The 19,601-nt window shown below is 43.6% G+C and overlaps 1 protein-coding gene across 1 annotated transcript in view; it reads left to right on the top strand.

The window, feature by feature from the left end:
- Positions 1-380: 380 nt before the first annotated feature.
- The window catches only part of GPRIN2 (G protein regulated inducer of neurite outgrowth 2), a 30,094-nt gene continuing 10,873 nt past the window's right edge, over positions 381-19,601 (top strand). The window contains exon 1 of the mRNA XM_075842812.1: positions 381-449. The gene's annotated coding sequence lies outside the window, so the exon portion shown is untranslated. The remainder of the gene's footprint in view (positions 450-19,601) is intronic.

The raw sequence follows: 19,601 nt of genomic DNA, 5'->3' as shown, positions 1-19,601 counted from the left end.
CTTGATTTAAGGAGCAGATGGTGCTGCAGCACATGACACGATTAGATCAGATACACACAGACAGCGCATTATCTTTCATGTAACCCTTTTTTAATGATTTGTGTTTTTTTTAGAAAGTTATAGCAGTAGGACGCATCTATTGTCTCCCTGACCGTCACCTCTTTCGTGTCCACTCTTGTTTAGCCTCTGCACCTCCCTGTCATCAGTTCAGTTTTATGTCCCTCCTTCTGATACATCATCTTGTCGCTGCCACTCAGCAAGAACTGGGTGGGTAAGAGGAGGGACATTGGGCACCTGTGGCAGCACTCATCTTTATACCAGCCCTGATCTGTCTCTCCAGTAAGAGCAAAAACACAAAGGGGAATCTCACTCTGTCAATGAAAACACCTCTGTTCTGTATCAAGAGGACCTCACTTTTACAGGAACTACTCTCATCATTTGCCTTAAAGGTAAGAAGAACCGTGCCTTGATGAAGTAGGGATTAAATAGTATATAATGTAGCATTTACAACGCCACTTACAGATGTAACAAGGCTTTCTGGTATAGTTTGTTTCTTTTGTGCTTGAGTGAGTTGAGATAATGCATTAGGTTTACCTGCAGTCCTATGCAAGAATAAAGAGAACACATAGTGATATCACAGTGCTAAATAATAGCTCTCCTCCCACTGACTCAGCACTGCTACATCAGTATACTGTCTCTTGTTTCTCCATGTACAATTGGCAACATTTGAGCAGAAATGTTTTATATATTGCAGTGCTGCGAATGTTGAATTATTTAGTATCATTTATCTAAATAAAATATATACATACTGTATAAAGATATAGATAAATACACAAAACTTAGACTGTAGAATACACATATGTCAATACTGATTTACAACAAATATGTGAAAAAACTGCTCTTGTACCCGTACAAATGTAGCAGAGCTGAGTCAGTCAGAATTTTAGAGACCTATGTTTGTAATTTCTTACTACTCATTGTGTTACCTGTGGTTTTTCATACAATTGCAATTAAATGTCATTGCAAAAACGAAACAGTTAAATGGTCACACTAGAGGACTTGTTTTCTAACATCCTGAGTTAGGGTATGTACATTCAGTGGTTTCAGACGTAATTCGGCCGTTTTACGCCTCGAATTAAGCCTGAAAAAACGCCCCTAATATGCCTACAAACATCTGCCCATTGCTTGCAATGGGTTTTACAATGTTTTGTTCCCACAAGCCTTTATTTTACGCATCACTGTCAAAATACAGCGCGTAAAATGACGGCTCGTCAAAAGAAGTGCAGGACACTTCTTGGGACGTTTTTGGAGGCGTTTTTCATTGACTCCATTGAAAAACAGCTCCAAAAATGGGCGTAAAAAAACGCCACGAAAAACGTGAGTTGTTAAAAAAACGTCTGAAAATCAGGAGCTGTTTTCGCCTGAAAACAGCTCCATATTTTCAGACGTTTTTGCTCACTGCGTGTGAACATACCCTAAAAGTCTACATAAGTTCACATCTGGTAAAATACTAATCTAAACTTGCTATCCTTGCACTCAATTAGTACAGAATTTACATGTTAGGAACCTATAGAACCTATAGAAAAATAATGCTTGGAACTGGAGGTCAAATAGATTTGTCAACCAGTAGTCGCAGCGTCCCCCTTCTCCTGCAGTTCCAACAATGCAAAGTAGTTACAGCAGGAACTCCTCACCCCTTTTACCCCAATGATTACATTAGTGCCACCTTTCCCTAGTAGCTACAGCAGGGTCCCCCTTCCCCCAGCAGTCACAGAAGTCCCCTACTTTCAGTAGTCACGCCAGTGCTCCCTTCCTCAGCGGTCATTTTCAGTGCCGTGCCTCCCTTTCCTCCAATAGCAATAGCAGGATCCTCTGTTCCCTAATAGTCCAAGAAGGCCCCCCCACTCCAGTACTCACAAAATGACTTTTCCTATTTCCTGTCACAGCAGGGCCCCCCCCCCTTTTCCAATTTGGTCGCAGCAGGTCTTACCCCCTTTACCAGTGGTCACAGCAAGGTTTCTCTCTCAGTGACACAGTAAGGCCTTGTTCACACTGTGCAGATTTGCTGCAGATTTGCATGTATTTTTAAAGTCAAAACCAGGAACAGAACCTAAACAGAAGAAATATATAAAGGAAGGCCTTATAGGTCTGTCCTCCTGTATCCAATTCTGGTTTTGGCTTAAAAAAAACCACATGCAGAAATCTGCAGCAAATGTTCACTTTGTGAACAAGGCCTAAAGCTCCCATTTGTCCCCACCTTAATCAGGGCTTCTTCCCTATCAGTTGTTCCCTGGTAAAAACAGGCTTTGTGTGCAAGACAAACCTTGTCCTTCTCTGCAAATCATTGCAAGAGACAACATTAAATCAATCAAAAAGACACCGGACACACATCATTTTCTCCCCAGATAAGGACACCTTATCTATTATTATTATTATTAGCTTTAACACATTCAAAATCTCCTGTCGTCTTTAGCTCAGATTTTCAATGATGGCTCAAAAAAGGTTAATCTTCGGTAAATCTAAGAGAATGTGGAACTGCTGTTAGGCCTCATGCACACTTCAGTTTTTTCCTTCAGAGTGCTATCCGTTTTTGTCACTGATAGCACCCTGAACCCATTCATTTCAATGGGGCCATGCACACCTCAGTTTTTTTGACGGTCCGTTGCTCCTTTCCGATCCAAAGTAGAGCATGCCCTACTTTGGTCCGGGATTCCGTGACCGTGAGGCCCATGCAAGTCAATGGGGCCGTCAAAAAAACTGAAGGCACACGGAAGGCACACGGAAGGCATCCGTGTGCCGTCCGTGTGTGACGGAGCCGTTTCCTAGCAACCGCCGGGCGGGCAGAAAAACATTAGAAAAATATTACACTAATCGGCAGCCACTTGTCTCTATCAATAACGGATAGAGAAAAGAGGCTGCTGATTAAAACTAAAATAAAAAGCATTTCATACGTAGCCGGTCGTTGTCTTGGTGACAAGTCCCTCTTCTTCTTCCAGTCCGACCTTCTTTTGTGACGCGGCAGCCTGTGATTGGCTGCAGAGGCCGCGACAGCCTGTGATTGGATGCAGCGGCCGCGGCAGCCTGTGATTGGATGCAGCGGCCGCGGCAGCCTGTGATTGGATGCAGCGGCCGCGGCAGCCTGTGATTGGCTGCAGCGGCGACATGGATTGAGCGTCATCGCTGGTGGCCGGACAGGAGGAATGTAAGTATGAACTTTTATTTTTTACATTTTTTTATTACATTAAAATTGTATTTTCCGCGCGCCGAGCATGGTACTGTCACCCTGGACAGTACCATGCTCGGCGCACGGAAACGGAAACACGGAGTGCACACGGAAACCAAACGGCCGCTAAAACGGGTTCACGGACCCGTCAAAAGCGGCCGTGAACACGGTGACGTAAGTGTGCACGAGGCCTTATTGTTCTGGGAAAACTTTTTGTCCTCTTCTGCAATACCAGGTTGGTGAATGACAGCAGAGAAGAGCAGTCACTGACAAATAATCAAATGATAAAGGGGTTTTCCAGCCAATAAAAATTGATGGCATTTAGCGGCGATTCACAGGTATTGCAGCCGTTTCTCTCATTGAAGTGAATGGAAGGAGGCTGCAATTCCTGTGGATCTCCGCTAAATGCGTGTCTGTGAGGCTTTATTCAGACGAACGGGAAAAACGTCCGTGCAACGCGAGTGATTTGCACGCGCGTTGCACGGACCTATATTAGTCTATGGGGCCGTGCGGACATGTGCTTGATTTTTACTCAGCGTGAGTCAGCTGAAAAAAAGTCACGACTTGTCCGTTCTTTCGGCGTTTTTCGCGCGTCACGCACCCATTGAAGTCAATGGGTGCGTGAAAACCACGCATGCCGCACGGAAGCACTTCCGTGCGAACTGCGTGATTCGCGCAAGAGCTGTCAAAAGGATGAATGTAAACAGAAAAGCACCACGTGCTTTTCTGTTTACAAACATCCAAACAGAGTTTGACCGAACCCGGCAAAAAAAATTCCGGTACGCGACGTCAAGAGATAGTCACTGTCCAGGGTGCTGAAAGAGTTAAACTGTTTCAGCACCCTGGACAGTGACTTCCGATCACAATATACATGAACGTGTAAAAAGTTCTGACTTACCGATAACTGCCTGCTTTTTCCTCCAGTCTGATCTCCTGGGATGACAATTCATTCCAAGTGACAGCTCCAGCCAATCACAGGCCTAGCACAGGCTGCAGCGGTCACATGGACTGCCTTGTCATCCAGGGAGGTGGGGTCAGATGTCAAGAGAGGCGCGTCACCAAGGCAACGGCCGGGAGGGAAGTTCTCGGTAAGTACAAACGTCTTTTTTTTTTTTAACAGGTTGCTCGATATTGTGATCGGAATTCACTGTCGAGGGTGCTGAAAGAGTTACTGCCGATCAGTTAACTCTTTCAGCACCCTGGACAGTGACTATTTACTGACGTCGACGGGCCTCATCTCTATGATGGCAGCTGCGCGAAAATCACGCAGCCGCACGTCATACACTGATGACACACGGAGCTGTCAAGTGGTTTTTGCGCGCGCAAAAGGCCGCGTTTTTGCATCCGCAAAAACGCCACGCTCGTGTGAATCCAGCCTGAGGCTATGTTCACACGCAGAGTCAAAAACGTCTCAAAATACGGAGCTGTTTTCAAGAGAAAGCAGCTCCTGATTTTCAGACGTTTTCTTGTGCCACTCGCCATTTTCGCTGCGTTTTATTACGGCCGTTTTTGGACCTTTTTTCAATATTCGCGGAAAGAAACGCAGCGAAAAACGCTCCGTCGGAACAGAACTCCGTTTTCCCATTGAAATCAATGGGCAGATGTTTGGAGGCGTTCTGCTTCCGATTTTTCAGCCCGAAAAACTTCCGAAAATAGGACGTGTGAACATACCCTTATTGTAAAATTAGATTGTAAGCCCCATTGGGGTCAGGGACTAATGAATGGTAAGTGTGTGTTCACACGACAACGCAAAATACGTCTGAAATTACGGAGCGGTTTTCGGGAGAAAACAGCTCCTGAATTTCAGAAGTTTTTGCATGTACTCGCGTTTTTCACTGCGTCTTTTACGTACGTAATTGGAGCTGTTCTTCATTGGAGTCAATGAACAACGTCTCCAAAAACGGCCCAAGAAGTGTCCTGCACTTCTTTACCGCGGCGGTAGCTTTACGCGCCGTCTTTTGACAGTGACGCGTAAAATTACAGCTCGTCTGCGCAGAACATCGTAAGACCCATTGCAGGCAATGGGCAAATGTTTGCAGACGTATTGGTGCCGTCTTTTCAGGCGTAATTCGAGGTGTAAAAACGCCTCCATTACGTCTGAAAATAGGTCGTGTGCACATACCCTAACAATTTCTGTACAGCGCTGCAGAATATGTGACTGCTATATTAGCAATGGGAAAGAACGTAAATAAAAATCATCTCTAAAAGGTCCTGAAAAGAAGCAAAAAAACCCTGAAGTATAAAGTTATTTTAATAAAACTGGACAGAAATGCTTTTGCGTACATTTAGATGAGCAGCTGAGCAAATCACACATCCTTCTGGCTTAAAAAGACTTTGTGCCTCCCGTGAGCCAGAGCTTTCCCTCAGCTGTTTCTGACCTTCTTACAACTGACTAAGCTGACAATCACCTGATCGCTTTGTACAGAATTCCCTCCCGGCTCAGCCTTTGCTGCCAGTTTACACAGTTCATCCGGCTCGCTGTAATGTCATCTTTTTTATCCGGAGAACCGGCTTGCCTTGTAATATCAGCATCCGTGGAAAATTCTAAAAATCAGCTATAGCGATTCTCTACCAACCGGGGCTGTACCTTACCAGTCAACTGTGCTTTTCAATACAACAGAAACTCAAAAACATCAGAAAATACGGAGCGGTTTTCAAGGGAAAAAAGCTCCTGATTTTCGGGCGTTTTTTTAACAAAAAACGGCTCCCAAAAATTCCCAAGAAGTAACATGCACTTCTATTTCGCAGGCGTCTTTTTACGTGGCATTTTTTAAAAATGGCTGCGTAAAAAACGCCCCATCAGAGATCGCCGTATTTCCCATTGAAATCAATGGGCAGATGTTTGGAGGCGTTCTGCTTCCGATTTTTCAGCAATTTTTCAGGACGTTTATGTTCATACGCAGTGTTTTCAGGCGTATTTCAGGGTGTTTATGCCTCGAATAACGCCTGAAAAAACTGAAGCTGAATGCCTACAAATATCTGCTAATTGAAATCAATGGGAAAAACAGCATTTAGTTCATACGGCGCGTCTTTTTACACCGCTGTTTTAAAAAATTGAGCGTAAAAAGACGCTCCGTAAAAAGAAGTAGCATGTCACTTCTTGAGGCGTTTTTTGGAGCTGATTTTCCATTGAACACTATGAAAAACGCATGAAAAGAAGCCTCAGGGTATGTGCACACACATACTCAAAAAGATCTGAAAATACAGAGCTGTTTTCAAGGAAAAACAGCTCCTGATTTTCAGACGTTTTTAGGCTATGTTCACACGGGGTATTTTGCCGAGTTTTTTGACGCGGAAACCTCGTCGCAAAACTAGGCAGAAACGGCCCGAGAACGCCTCCCATTGATTTCAATGGGAGGCGTCGGCGTCTTTTTCCCGCGAGCAGTAAAACTGCCTCGCGGGAAAAAGAAGCGACATGCCCTATCTTCGCGCGCTTCCGCCTCCGACCTCTCGCTGTTTTATGCCCGCGGCGCTCAATGGCCGCGGGCGAAAAACGGCGCTATAATTGCCGCGAAAATCGGCGTGCAGGGAGAGGAATATCTGCCTCAAAGTTCCAAACGGAATTTTGAGGCAGATATTCCTCCCCCAAAATACTCCGTGTGAACATAGCCTTAAGCCGCTCGCGTTTTTCGCGGTTTTTTTTTTGGAGCTGTTTTATTAAAGAGTCTATGAAAAACGGCTGAAGAAGTGACATGCACTTCTTTTTCGTGGCTGTTTTTTTACGAGGCCGTAAAAAAACGGCCCGTCGGAACAGATCACAATTTTCCCATTGCAATCAATGGGCAGATGGTTACATAGTTACATAGTTTGTATGGTTGAAAAAAGTCACATGTCCATCAAGTTCAACCAAGGGATGGGAAAGGGGAAGTAAAAAATGTCTACACATAGGAGCTAATATATTTTAGTTCTAGGAAATTATCTAAGCCTTTTTTGCAGCCATCTACTGTCCCTGCTGTGACGGCTCCTGCGGTGACTATTCCATAGATTCACAGTTCTCACAGTAAGGCCTCATGCACATGACCGTATTTTTTTCCCACCCGTAAATACTGGCGTAAATACGGGTCCGGTGTCACACGTATTCGACCCGTTTTGCACCAGTATTTACGAACCCGTGCCCGTAAATATGGGTCCGGTGTCACCCGTATTCCACCCGTATTTACGGGCACGTTTTTGGCGGCAAAACAGCACTGCACTAATCGGCAGCCCCTTCTCTCTATCAGTGCAGGATAGAGAGAAGGGACAGCCCTTTCTGTAATAAAAGTTAAAGAAATTCATACTTACCCGGCCGTTGTCTTGGTGACGCGTCCCTCTCTTCACATCCAGCCCGACATCCCTGGCAGCCTGTGATTGACCTGTCATTGGCTGCAGCGGTCACATGGCCTGAAACGTCATCCAGGACGTCAGGCCGGATGTCGAGAGGGACGCGTCACCAAGGCAACGGGCGGGAGACCGGACTGGAGGAAGCAGGAAGTTCTCGGTAAGTATGAACGTCTTTTATTTTTATTTTTTACAGGTTTATTCTGATCGGTAGTCACTGTCCAGGGTGCTGAAAGAGTTACTGCCGATCAGTTAACTCTTTCAGCTCCCTGGACAGTGACTATTGACTGACGTCGCTTAGCAACGCTGCCGTAATGACGGGTGCACACATGTAGCCACCCGTCATTACTAGAGCTCCATAGACTTCTATGGACTGTCCGTGCCGTTATTACGGCCTGAAATAGGACATGTTCTATCTTTTTCAACGGCACGGGCACCTTCCCGTGAGAAAACGGGAAGGCACCCGTCGCCAATAGAAGTCTATGAGCCCGTTATTACGGGTCGTAATTACGACCCGTAATAACGGGAGTTTTTACGGTCGTGTGCATGAGGCCTAAAGAAGACTTGTCGCCTCTGCAGATTGAACCTTTTTTTCTCCAGACGGAGGGAGTGCCCCCTTGTTTTTTGAGGGGGTTTTACATGGAACAGGATTTCACCATATTTTTTGTATGCGCCATTCATATATTTATATAAGTTAATCATGTCCCCCCTTAGTCGTCTTTTTTCAAGGCTAAATAGGTTTAGTTCTTTTAATCTTTCCTCATAACTAAGGTTCTCCATGCCCCTTATTAGCTTCGTTGCTCTTCTTTTTATTTTTTCCAACTCCAGGGCATCCTTTCTATGAACTGAAGCCCAGAACTGGACTGCATATTCTAGATGAGGCCTCACTAATGCTTTGTAAAGTGGTAATATTACATCCCTGTCCCGCGAGTCCATGCCTCTTTTAATACACGACAATATCTTGCTGGCCTTTGAAGCAGCTGATTGACATTGCATGCTGTTATTTAGTTTATGATTTACAAGTACACCCAGATCCTTCTCAACAAGTGTCTCCCCCAGTGTAGCGCCCCCTAGGACATATGATGCCTGCAGGTTGTAGGTACCCAGGTGCATAACTTTACATTTATCTACATTAAACTTCATCTGCCAAGTGGATGCCCAAACACTCAGTTTGTTTAAATCCGCTTGCAATTCACAAACATCTTCCATAGACTGAACATTACTACAGAGCTTGGTGTCATCTGCAAAAATAGAAATAGTGCTATTAATCCCATCCTCTATATCATTAATAAATAAGTTGAATAATAGTGGTCCCAGCACTGAACCCTGGGGTACACCACTTATAACCGGGGACCATTCAGAGTAGGAATCATTGACCACAACTCTCTGGATACGGTCCTTGAGCCAATTCTCAATCCAATTACAAACTATATTTTCTAAACCTATAGTCCTTTAATTTACCCATTAGACGTCTATGGGGGACTGTGTCAAATGCCATTGCAAAGTCCAAAAACAGTATATCCACAGCGGCCCCTCTGTCTAGGCTTCTGCTCACCTCTTCATAAAAACAAATCAGGTTGGTTTGACAACTTCTGTCCTTAGTAAAACCGTGCTGGCTGTCACTTATAATACTATTTATTGTCACATAATTCTGTATATAGTCCCTCAATAGCCCCTCAAACATTTTCCCCACAATGGATGTTAAGCTTACTGGTCAATAATTACCCGAAGACCTAGAGCCCTTTTTGAAAATAGGCACCACATTTGCCTTGGGCCAGTCCGTTGGCACTATACCAGTCACGAGAGAATCTCTAAATATTATGAAGAGGGGGACAGAAATAACTGAACTAAGCTCCTTAAAAACTCTAGGGTGTAACCCATCTGGTCCCGGGGCCTTGTGTATGTTTATTTTATTTCATTTAGCCTGCACCATATCTACATTCATCCAATTCAGTATATCAACTGATATATTAACAGCACTGGCACCGGCTACATCAGCTGCTCTTTCTTCTGTTGTGTATACAGAGCTGAAGAACCCATTTAGTAACTCTGCCCTCTCTTGATCCCCTGTGACCAACTCCCCATTACCACTATCTAGGGGTCTTACATGTTCAGACCTTGGCTTTTTTGCATCTATATGCTTGAAGAATTTTTGGGGATTTGCTTTACTATCCTTGGCCACCTGCCTTTCATTTTGTATTTATGCTGATTTTATTACCTTTTTACAGATTTTATTAAGCCCGTTATATTTTACAAAGGCTACAGCTGTACCCTCAGATTTGTATTTTTCAAATGCCCTTTTTTTGTCATGTATCGCCCTTTTTACAGAAGGTATAAGCCATGTGGGGTTTAATTTTAGTAGTTTATACGTAATTACCCAAAGTAGATTTTAAGATCTCCCATTTATCATTTGTCCCATTATTTGACATTAGTTCTTCCCAGTCTATATCCTGAATTGCAGCCCTCATCCTGGGGAAATTGGCCTTCTTAAAATTAAGTGTTTTTGTCCTCCCAGCCTGTGTTTGTTTTTTACAGTATAGGTAAAATGTATCTATATTATGATCACTGTTACCGAGGTTTTCACGAACATTGACATTCCCAACAAGATCTGCATTATTAGAAATGACCAGATCCAACAGAGCTTCACCTCTAGTCTGGTCTTCCACAAACTGGTTGGAGGCGTTCTGCTTCCGATTTTTCAGCCGTTTATGGCCCGAAAAACGGCCGAAAATAAGCCGTGTGAACATACTCCTAAAAGAAGCTCCAAATTAAAAGAAGCTTCATTTTCAGCTTCAAAAACACTTGAAAACCAGAGGCTGATTTCTCTGAAAACAGCTCCGTATGTTCAGACGTTTTTGTTAAGCGCGTGCACATACCCTAAGTTTAACATGGACAATGTGCATACATTTACAGTGTATGGTCCTATTCTATAAAGAGAATGTATCATCAGAAAAAAATGGAATATTATTTCAATCAGATATTTAATTTTAAAATGGAGGTATTAGGGCTTGTCCACACGTAGCGGAAATTGCTGCAGCAAAGTGAGTGACATTTAACAAATCTCATCCACACGCTGCGTAAAACTTCCGACCAGAAATTGATCTGCGGTGCGTATTTTTCGTACCGCGGCATGTCAGTTCCTGCTGCGGAAAGTGGACTGAATTGCTGCGTTTTTCAGAGGAGATGTCACCATCTCCCAGCAGTGAGAAAAATGCTGCAAAATCCGCAACATTTTCTACAGTAAAAAAACGCAGGAAATGGTGTGATTTTTCCAAAGCGGAAATCCGGCTACTTTCTGCGGAATTGCTGCAGAAATTTTATGCAGCAATTCCGTTGTGTGGACAAGCCTTTATTGTTTCTATTTTTAATTTGACTATCCATATAAAAAATTTCAAAAACTTTGCTGTTTTCAAACTAGCAATTGGAGCAAACGCAGTAGGCATACATTTCCTGTTTTCTGCAACTCGCTTGTCAACTTTGACATAAAGCACACACACCCTGCTGCGCTGACTATACAGACAATGGAGGATATTGTGTTTCCAATATGGCCACTGGCAGGGAAGTTTTAAAAAATAAAGAAAATTAATAACTACGTCATTGAAAAACCCAAAACATTATGTCCCTTCTACAGACTTAAGTTTAAAGAGGTTGTCCAGTTTAGAAAAACCATATACACAGTCGAGTGACATTATTATGACCACCTCCTACTTTCGACGTCAGCAATGCGTAGCCCATGAAGGAAGTGATGTGTCCTGGGCTGGCTTGGTGGGTATATAAGGTGTGCGATAGGCTGTCTGAACACGTAGCACTCGTTGTTGCCATGGGTAACAATGAGTAACGATTTATCAGAGTTGCAAAAATGGATGATTATTGGCTTTCGGGTCAAGGGTGGTAGTATTTCTCAAACAGTGCAGTTTATGAACTGATCGCGTGCTGCTGTGGTGAAAGTGTATCGTGAGTGGACAAATGGCACCATTGGGAATAACCGACGTGGAAACTACAGCGCATCACGTGCCATTGATGTGAGAGGTGAACGTCAGCTACAAAGGTGCACGAGGGCCGAACGACACGCTACAGTGGACCAGCTGACAGTGAAAATCAACCGTTTTCGGCTTCGTTGAACAGCTGGATGTTGGCGTGTCAGGCAAGAAACATCAGAGAACAAACACCCGGCAACCATTCCTGGAAGAACAAGTTGGTGGCGGCAGCGTTATGGTCTGGGGAATTCTTTCATGGCATTCTCTGGGCCACTCATCCATGTGGAAGGCTCTGAACAATTGTGTATGAATCCATCGTTGCAGATCACGTCCCCCCATACATACTGTTTGTCTTCCCTGGAGCAGATGGAATCAGCAAGACAATGCGACATGTCACATGGCTAGAAATGTCCGACAGTGGTTGGAAGAGCACGACCAAGACCTCCAAGTACTTCCCTGACCCCCTAATTTGCCAGACTTTAACCCAATTGAACATCTGTGTGACCACCTCGATAGTCTTGTTCGCTCCATGGATTCTCCCCCACGCACCCTCCAGCAAATTTGGGATGCACTGCCGTCAGCATGGCTCCAGATACCGGAGACAACCGACCCTCACCTTATTGAGTCACTCCCAGCCCGTCTAGCTGCTGTCTGTGCTGCACATGGCGGTTAGTCTGCCATAGTTTTTTACACCATTTACCGTTTAACATAATTGAAAATATAACTTTTTCTACAGGTAGGGGGATACTGAATCTGAGTTATCTGGCTTCATGTTGATTGCACGATGACTGCTTTTGTGCCCATGTGATCACCCTGATGTACAGGTACTGTTATTTTTCGTCAATTTGCGTTAAATGGTTAATGGCCTGAATGCTCTGTACATTATACTTTTATACCATCCTCTGGCTTCATCTTTGTACTGTGCAGGTAACGGGAGACACAGCTGGACTCTTTCGCGTTGTGGCTATGTCGAATTTGCATACAGAGTAGCAAAGTTTAAAACTTATTTTCTATGGTAACGTTGTTCATTTATATCATACATAGGAATCTTAAAAATGCTCTTCACAACATGTATAATGGTCAGGTGGAGGTTGATGGGTTCCCTTTTAGGCCTCATTCACACATTGCAGATTGGTCAATATTTTGTATAAGTATTTTGAAACCAAGACTAAATCCTAAAAATAGGGGAAATGAAATGGAAAGATTTAGGCCACGATCACACGTGGCAGAATTTTTCTGCTGCAAATGTCGGTGCAGATTTGGGCCAATTAGACAACGAATCTGCAGCAACATTTGCATATTTGACAGGTAATTTAGACGTTGCAGATATCACAGCGGACTTGCCACAGATTTCAGTTTTTGCATTGCAAAGGCTGAAATCTGCAGTGAAATTCCGCTGCTTCTCCGCAACATAATGAGCATGCGGCGGAGGGAAAATCCTGCACCGCAGCCTAATTTCCGCACAGTTATTTTCCGCAACGTCTGAACTAACTTTCCTAAAGATGTATAGAAACAAATGTAAAAACCGGCTGCTGCAGAATTCCTCTATGGACTGTCCGCAGCGGAATTCAACAGCAATATCCGGCAGGGCTTCATAGGAGACTGACAGAATCGCGATATACTGCAATACATTAGTATTGCAGTATATCGTGCAAGTGATCTAACGATCGCTGGTTAAAGTCCCCTGGGGGGGGACAAGTAAAAAACAGTAAAATATAGTTTTTTTAACAAAGAAAAAAAAAGAAAAAAATTAAAAGCTCAAAAAAAAAAACAACATTTTCCCATTTTCCCTCAAGCACAATGTAAAAAAATAAAAAGCTAACATAACTGGTATCGACGCATCCGCGAAAGTCTAAACTATTACAATATATCATTATTTAGTCTGCACGGTGAACGCTGTAAAAAATAAAACATTTAAAAACATCAGAATTGCTGTTTTTTGGTCCCTTCTTCTCCCACAAAAAAATTAATAAAATGTGATCAAAAAGTCTCACGTACCCCAAAATGGTACCAATATAAACTGCAGCTCACCCCGCAAAAAATAATCCCTCACACGGCTAAATTGACAGAAAAATAAAAACGTTATGGCTCTCAGAATATGGCGACAAAACTAAAATTTTATTTTTAACAATCAGTTTTTTTCCTTGTAAAAGTAGTAAAACATAAAGAAAACTATATAAATTTGGTATCACTGTAATCGTATTGACCCGCAGAATAAAGTTAACATGCTGTTTTTACCGTAAGGTGAACGCCGTAAAAACAAAACCACCCAAAAAGTTGAGGAATCACTGTTTTTTTTCCTATTCCACCCCACATATATTATTTTTCTCGTTTCCCACTACATTATATGGTACAAAAAATGGTGCTGTAAAAATCTACAACTCATCCCACAAAAAACAAGCCCTCATATGGCAATATTGATGGAAAAATTAAAGAGTTATGGCTTTTAAAAGGAGGGGAGGAAAAAACAAAAGTGAAAATCCAAAAATGGCTGCGGAGGGAAGGGGTTAAAAGCTCAAACAGTGTGAGTATTGGAAAGGCAGGCAGTGTTCCCAACTTTTTATATGCTGTACTAAATACATTGCTCACAGGAGTGTACTAGATGTCTGACTGTGCATGACCATATGTATTTAGTGTCTATATATGTGCATGTCTGTATGTTGCGTGTAAGCATATCTGTGCAGTGGCCACCTGTATGTAGTTAGGGCGAGCTTGTATATATTGAGTGTCCATATATATGCATGCTTTTTATGCAGTATGTATGTAGTACATTTATGTACTGAGTGTGTGTACATGTGCATGCCTGTATGTACTGAGTGAGGTTATATGTGCACATCTGTATGAAGTGAGTGTCCATATATGTATATACAGATGTATCCACCCTTATCTTTGTTCAATTTTGTTAAAGATTCCAATTGGTAATGGAACAAATCCAATACAATATTGTGACATGCTAGCAAAACCCTTGACAGGCTGCAACTCACATCACAACCACTGGGTGGCCACACACAGACACATATAGCATAGACATCTCAAGACATAGTATCGCGAAATCATGTTTGTTTTGAAAGCTTGTCATCTCGCGACACACATCTCAGGATATGTTGAGATGAGAGGAAAGGTAAGGAAAGAGGCATCAGTACTGAGCATGCAAACAGCTGTGTTTGTTATGACTTTTGCTGGTATTACTTGAGTACTGAATAGTTGCATTATTTGGCACTACATGACACTAATATTTATATACTGTATGTTAGTACAATTTATGCAATTTGTGAAGATGTGTATATCTTTATAAATTGCATAAATAGTACTAACATACAGTGTACAAGGTTAAATAATTTTCTGTCAAAAAAGAAAAAAGTATTGTAGGTATCATACCCTTATTGGCTAACGAGAAATATATATATATATATATATATATATATATATATATATATATATATAGCAAACAAGATTGATAAAGATCCTATTGTAGGATTGAAACGTTGCTGTTGTTCTTGGATTGAATAAACCACCACTTTTTTCACATTGGTGTGCTGCAAATCTTCTTTCTTTATATATATATTATCCAATAAAGGTATCATACCTACAATATTTTTGTCTTCTTTGGCACAAAAGTAATTAACATTGCATATTGCTTCTGGCTAACACAGTACTACACTATTTTTTACTGTACAACATACAGTGTATAAGTATTAGCGTCATATAGTGCCAAATAATGCCACTATTCAGTACTCAAATAATACATCTCTATACACCTCTATAGCAGTTCCCTTGGGTACTGGAAGGCATTGTTTTACACTTTTTCCCTAGATGCTGTCTGGAAAAATGTATCTGGACATTGCATGACACTATTTGTCTGGACATTGTATGATGCTATTTGTCTGGACATTGTATGATGCTATTTGTCTGGACATGATGCTATTTGTTTAGATGGAGTATGACGCTTTTTATGTGAATGCAGTATGTTGCTATTTGTTTGTACGATATATGCATTGGATAGTGAAGTCTAAATCCCATTCTAATTCTGTTGCCCAAGGGCCCAAACAAACTTTAAGTCAGCCCGGTCATGTAAGGTATTACCCCAAAGTCTCTCTCTTTCATTTAATTTTTTTTCTCCTCTTCTTTGGAAATGATTAGTATCTGTCTGTCTACTACTCACTGCGTATTAGCTTTAATACTGTAAAATAAATCTGTACTACAAAAAACCGAGGCGTCTCCCGCCTCATATGCCACTTTTCCTTTGACAGACATTTTTAAGTCCTGTATATAACAGAAGTGCAGCCGGTCCACTTTGTAGTTTTATAAATAGGAGTCAGGACCAAGGCCGGCCTTAGGGGTGTGCGACCTGTGCCTTTGCACAGGGCGCATCACTCCAGCAGGAGGAAGGGGGCGCTGTGCTGGCTCCCCTCCTTGTTTCAGAAGCGCCCGGGCCCGGTGACTCAGCAATCGCCTTTCCGCCTGGGCACTTCTTCACTCAGTAGCATCGCTACCGCTGTAGCAGTCATGGCGGCTGCTAGCAATGGCACCGGGCATGAGTGCGCCCGCGCTGGGCCCCTCCATGGGTGGCGGAGCCGCTGCGGCTGCTACAGCGGTAGCGACGGCACTATAGCAAAGCAGGGAGGTATCTCCCGCTCTGCTATTTACTAGCGCCACTGTAGCTCCCTGAAGGAGCGGAATCCCCCGTCACAAAGTCAGCAACGCTGTGCACGGGGATTCCACTTCAAGTATTGCCTCTAATGTCACTGTCCATATATGGACAAAGACATCAAGCAGAGCGCTCCTTCAGGGAGCTACAGTGGCGCTATCTACAGGAAGGGGGGGGGGTGCTATCTACAAGGGGGCTGTGTGAACTACCTACAAGGAGGCTGTGTGGCACTACCAACAAGGGGGCTGTGTGGCACTACCAACAAGGGGGCTGTGTGGCACTACCAACAAGGGGGCAGTGTGGCACTACCAACAAGGGGGCTGTGTGGCACTACCTACAAGGGGGCTTTGTGGCACTACCTACCAGAACGCTGTGTGGCACTCCCCACCAGGGGGCTGTGTGGAACTACCTACCAGGGTGCTGTGTGACACTGCCTACAGGGGGTTGTGTGGCACTACCAACAAGGGGGCTGTGGGCTGTGTGGCACTGCCTACCAGGGTGCTGTGTGGCACTGCCTACCAGGGTGCTGTGTGGCACTGCCTACCAGGGTGCTGTGTGGCACTGCCTACCAGGGTGCTGTGTGGCACTGCCTACCAGGGTGCTGTGTGGCACTGCCTACCAGGGTGCTGTGTGGCACTGCCTACCAGGGTGCTGTGTAGCACTACATACAGAGGGCTGTGTGGTACTACCTACAGGGGACTGTGTGGCACTACCTACAAGGGGCTGTATGGCACTACCTACAAGGGGGCTGTGTGGCACCACCTACAGGGGAGTGTGTGGCAGTACCTGAAAGGGGGATGTGTGGCACTACCTACAGGGGACTGTGTAGCACTATCTACAGGGGGAATCTGTGAGTGGGGGGCTGATGGTCATTTTACTGTGAGTGGGGGGGGGCTGATGGTCATTTTACTATGAGTGGGGGGCTGATGGTCATTTTACTGTGAGTGGCGGGCTGATGGTCATTTTACTGAGAGTGGGGGGGCTGATGGTCATTTTACTTTGAGGGGGGGCTAATTGTCATTTTACTGTGAGTGGTGGTCTGATAATCATTTTCGTGAGGGGGAGCTGATGTTCATTTTACTGTGAGTGGGGGGCTGATGGTCTTCAAGTGGTTTGCACCTCTGACCTCCAATTGAAATTAATAGGAGGCAGAAAATACCTGCGGCACTTGTTTGGAGCTTTTTTGCCTGCGTCTTTTGCTTTCGCTTCAACGGCTTAAGAAAAAACGCCCCAAAAAAGGTCAAACAACGCCGTAAATTCCTGAAGGAATTTTGAGGCAGGTTTTTTTTTTGCCTTACAAAAAACGCTGTGTGAACATACCCTACGAGTGTTGTGCTTGTTTTAAGCCGTTTTCTGTCTTTCGCGAAACAATTTTTGGTAGGGGTGACCTGAGGAAATATTATTTTTTCAGTGGTGCCTCGAGTCCGAAAAGGTTGGGAAACTCTGTACTAGGCTACAAGATACAAGGATCCAGTCGTGGAGCAGCTCAGTTCAATGTGGGAACGGGGCCTAGGTGAGTACAATTGTTTTTTGTTTGGGGGCATTGTCAACAAGGGGGAGGTGGGGGGGCTGTATGGCATGATCTACAAGGAGGAGGTGGGGATTATGGCACTGTCTATAGGGAGGCTGTATGGCAAAATCTACAGGGGGCGCTATACTGTGTGGGGGCCACTAAGCATACTTTATACTGTGTAGGGGTACTACAGGGGGCATAATATTGTGGGCACAATTAGAGGTCAAAATACTGTGTTCTTGAAGGGGTTGTAATATATATTATTAAATATTATTATTATACTGTATGGGGGCACTAAAGGGGCATTATACTTTTTTTATATGGCATTTTTTTTTTAAATGATGCTGTAAAGGATCTGCCAGGCACAGCTTCGGGGTTAACTCCCTTAATTAATCAGTCAGCACCTGAATCTACATCCCTGAGACTGACTCCAGCTTCCACCACTCAGGCTGGCAGGCTTAGGAGTGGGAGAGCCTATCGCAGCCTGGCCAGACTCAGCTAGCTCCCGCCCTCTGTCTATTTACTACCGGGACAAGTTTTAACCCCTTAATGACCGGGCCATTTTGCACGTTAATGACCAAGGATTATTTTTTGTTTTTTCACGGTCGCATTCCAAGAGTCGTAACTTTTTTTTTATTCCGTCGACATAGCCGTATAAGGGCTTGTTTTTTGCAGGACGAGTTGTATTTTGTAATTGTACCATTTTTAGATGCTTATAACATATTGATTAACTTTTATTAACTTTATTTTAGGAGAGAATTGAAAATAAGCAGCTATTCCAGCATTAATTTTCACGTTATAAATTTACGCCGTTTACTATGCAGCGTAAATAACATGCTAACTTTATTCTATGGGTCGGCACGATTACGGGGATACCAAATATGTATAGGTTTTATATGTTTTTCCTACGTTTGCACAATAAAAAGCCTTTTAGAAAAAATTACTTGTTTTTGCATCGCCGCATTCCAAGAGCCGTAACGTTTTTATTTTTCCGTCAATGTGGTCGTATGTGGGCTTGATTTTTGCGGGACAATGTGTAGTTTTCATTAGTACTATTTTAGGGTACATAGGACTTATAGATTAACCTTTATTTTATTTTTTATGGGGGGAATGGGAGAAAAGAGAGAATTTTGCCGTTGTTTTTTGCGTTTTCTTTGGACGCCGTTCATCCGGCGGTTTAATTAATGTGTTAATTTTATTGGTCAAGTTGTTACGATCGTGGGGATACCATATATGTGTATGTGTGATTTGTTTTGACAGTTTTACTAAATAAAACCACTTTTTGGACCAAAAAAGTAGTTTTATTTGACTGTAATTTTTTTTTTTTTTTTTTTCACAAACTTTATTTAACTGATTGTCATTTTTTTTTTAAAGTCCCATCAGGACACTTCACTATGCGATCTGTTGATCGCATATATAATGCTTTGGTATACTTAGTATACCAAAGCATTATTGCCTGTCAGTGTAAAACTGACAGGCAACCTATTAGGTCATGCCTCTGGCATCGCCTAACAGGCAGATGCTGAAGACAGACCTGGGGGTCTTTGTTAGACCCCCGGCTGTCATGGAAACCCGACGGCGACCCGCGATTTGTTTGCGGGGGCGCCGATCGGGTGACAGAGGGAGCTCCCTCCCTCTGTCAAACACATTAGATGCCGCTGTCACTATTGACAGCGGCATTTAATGGGTTAAACTGCCGGAATCGGAGCGCGCTTCGATTCCGGCAGTTGCAGCAGGAGCCAGGCTGTGTATAACAGCCGTGCTCCTGCCGCTGATCGCATGGGTACGCTGTCAGTACCCGCGCGATCACAGGACGGATATATCCGTCCTCCTGCGCGAACTAGCAGCTGCTGAGGACGGATATATCCGTCCTTCGGCGTTAAGGAGTTAAATAGACAGAGGGCGGGAGCTAGCTGAGTCTGG

Source organism: Rhinoderma darwinii, chromosome 11, assembly GCF_050947455.1.
Source record: "Rhinoderma darwinii isolate aRhiDar2 chromosome 11, aRhiDar2.hap1, whole genome shotgun sequence".
Lineage (NCBI taxonomy): Eukaryota > Metazoa > Chordata > Amphibia > Anura > Rhinodermatidae > Rhinoderma > Rhinoderma darwinii.
The sequence above is the reverse complement of the archived record's forward strand: the minus strand, read 5'-3'. Positions and strand labels throughout refer to the sequence as shown.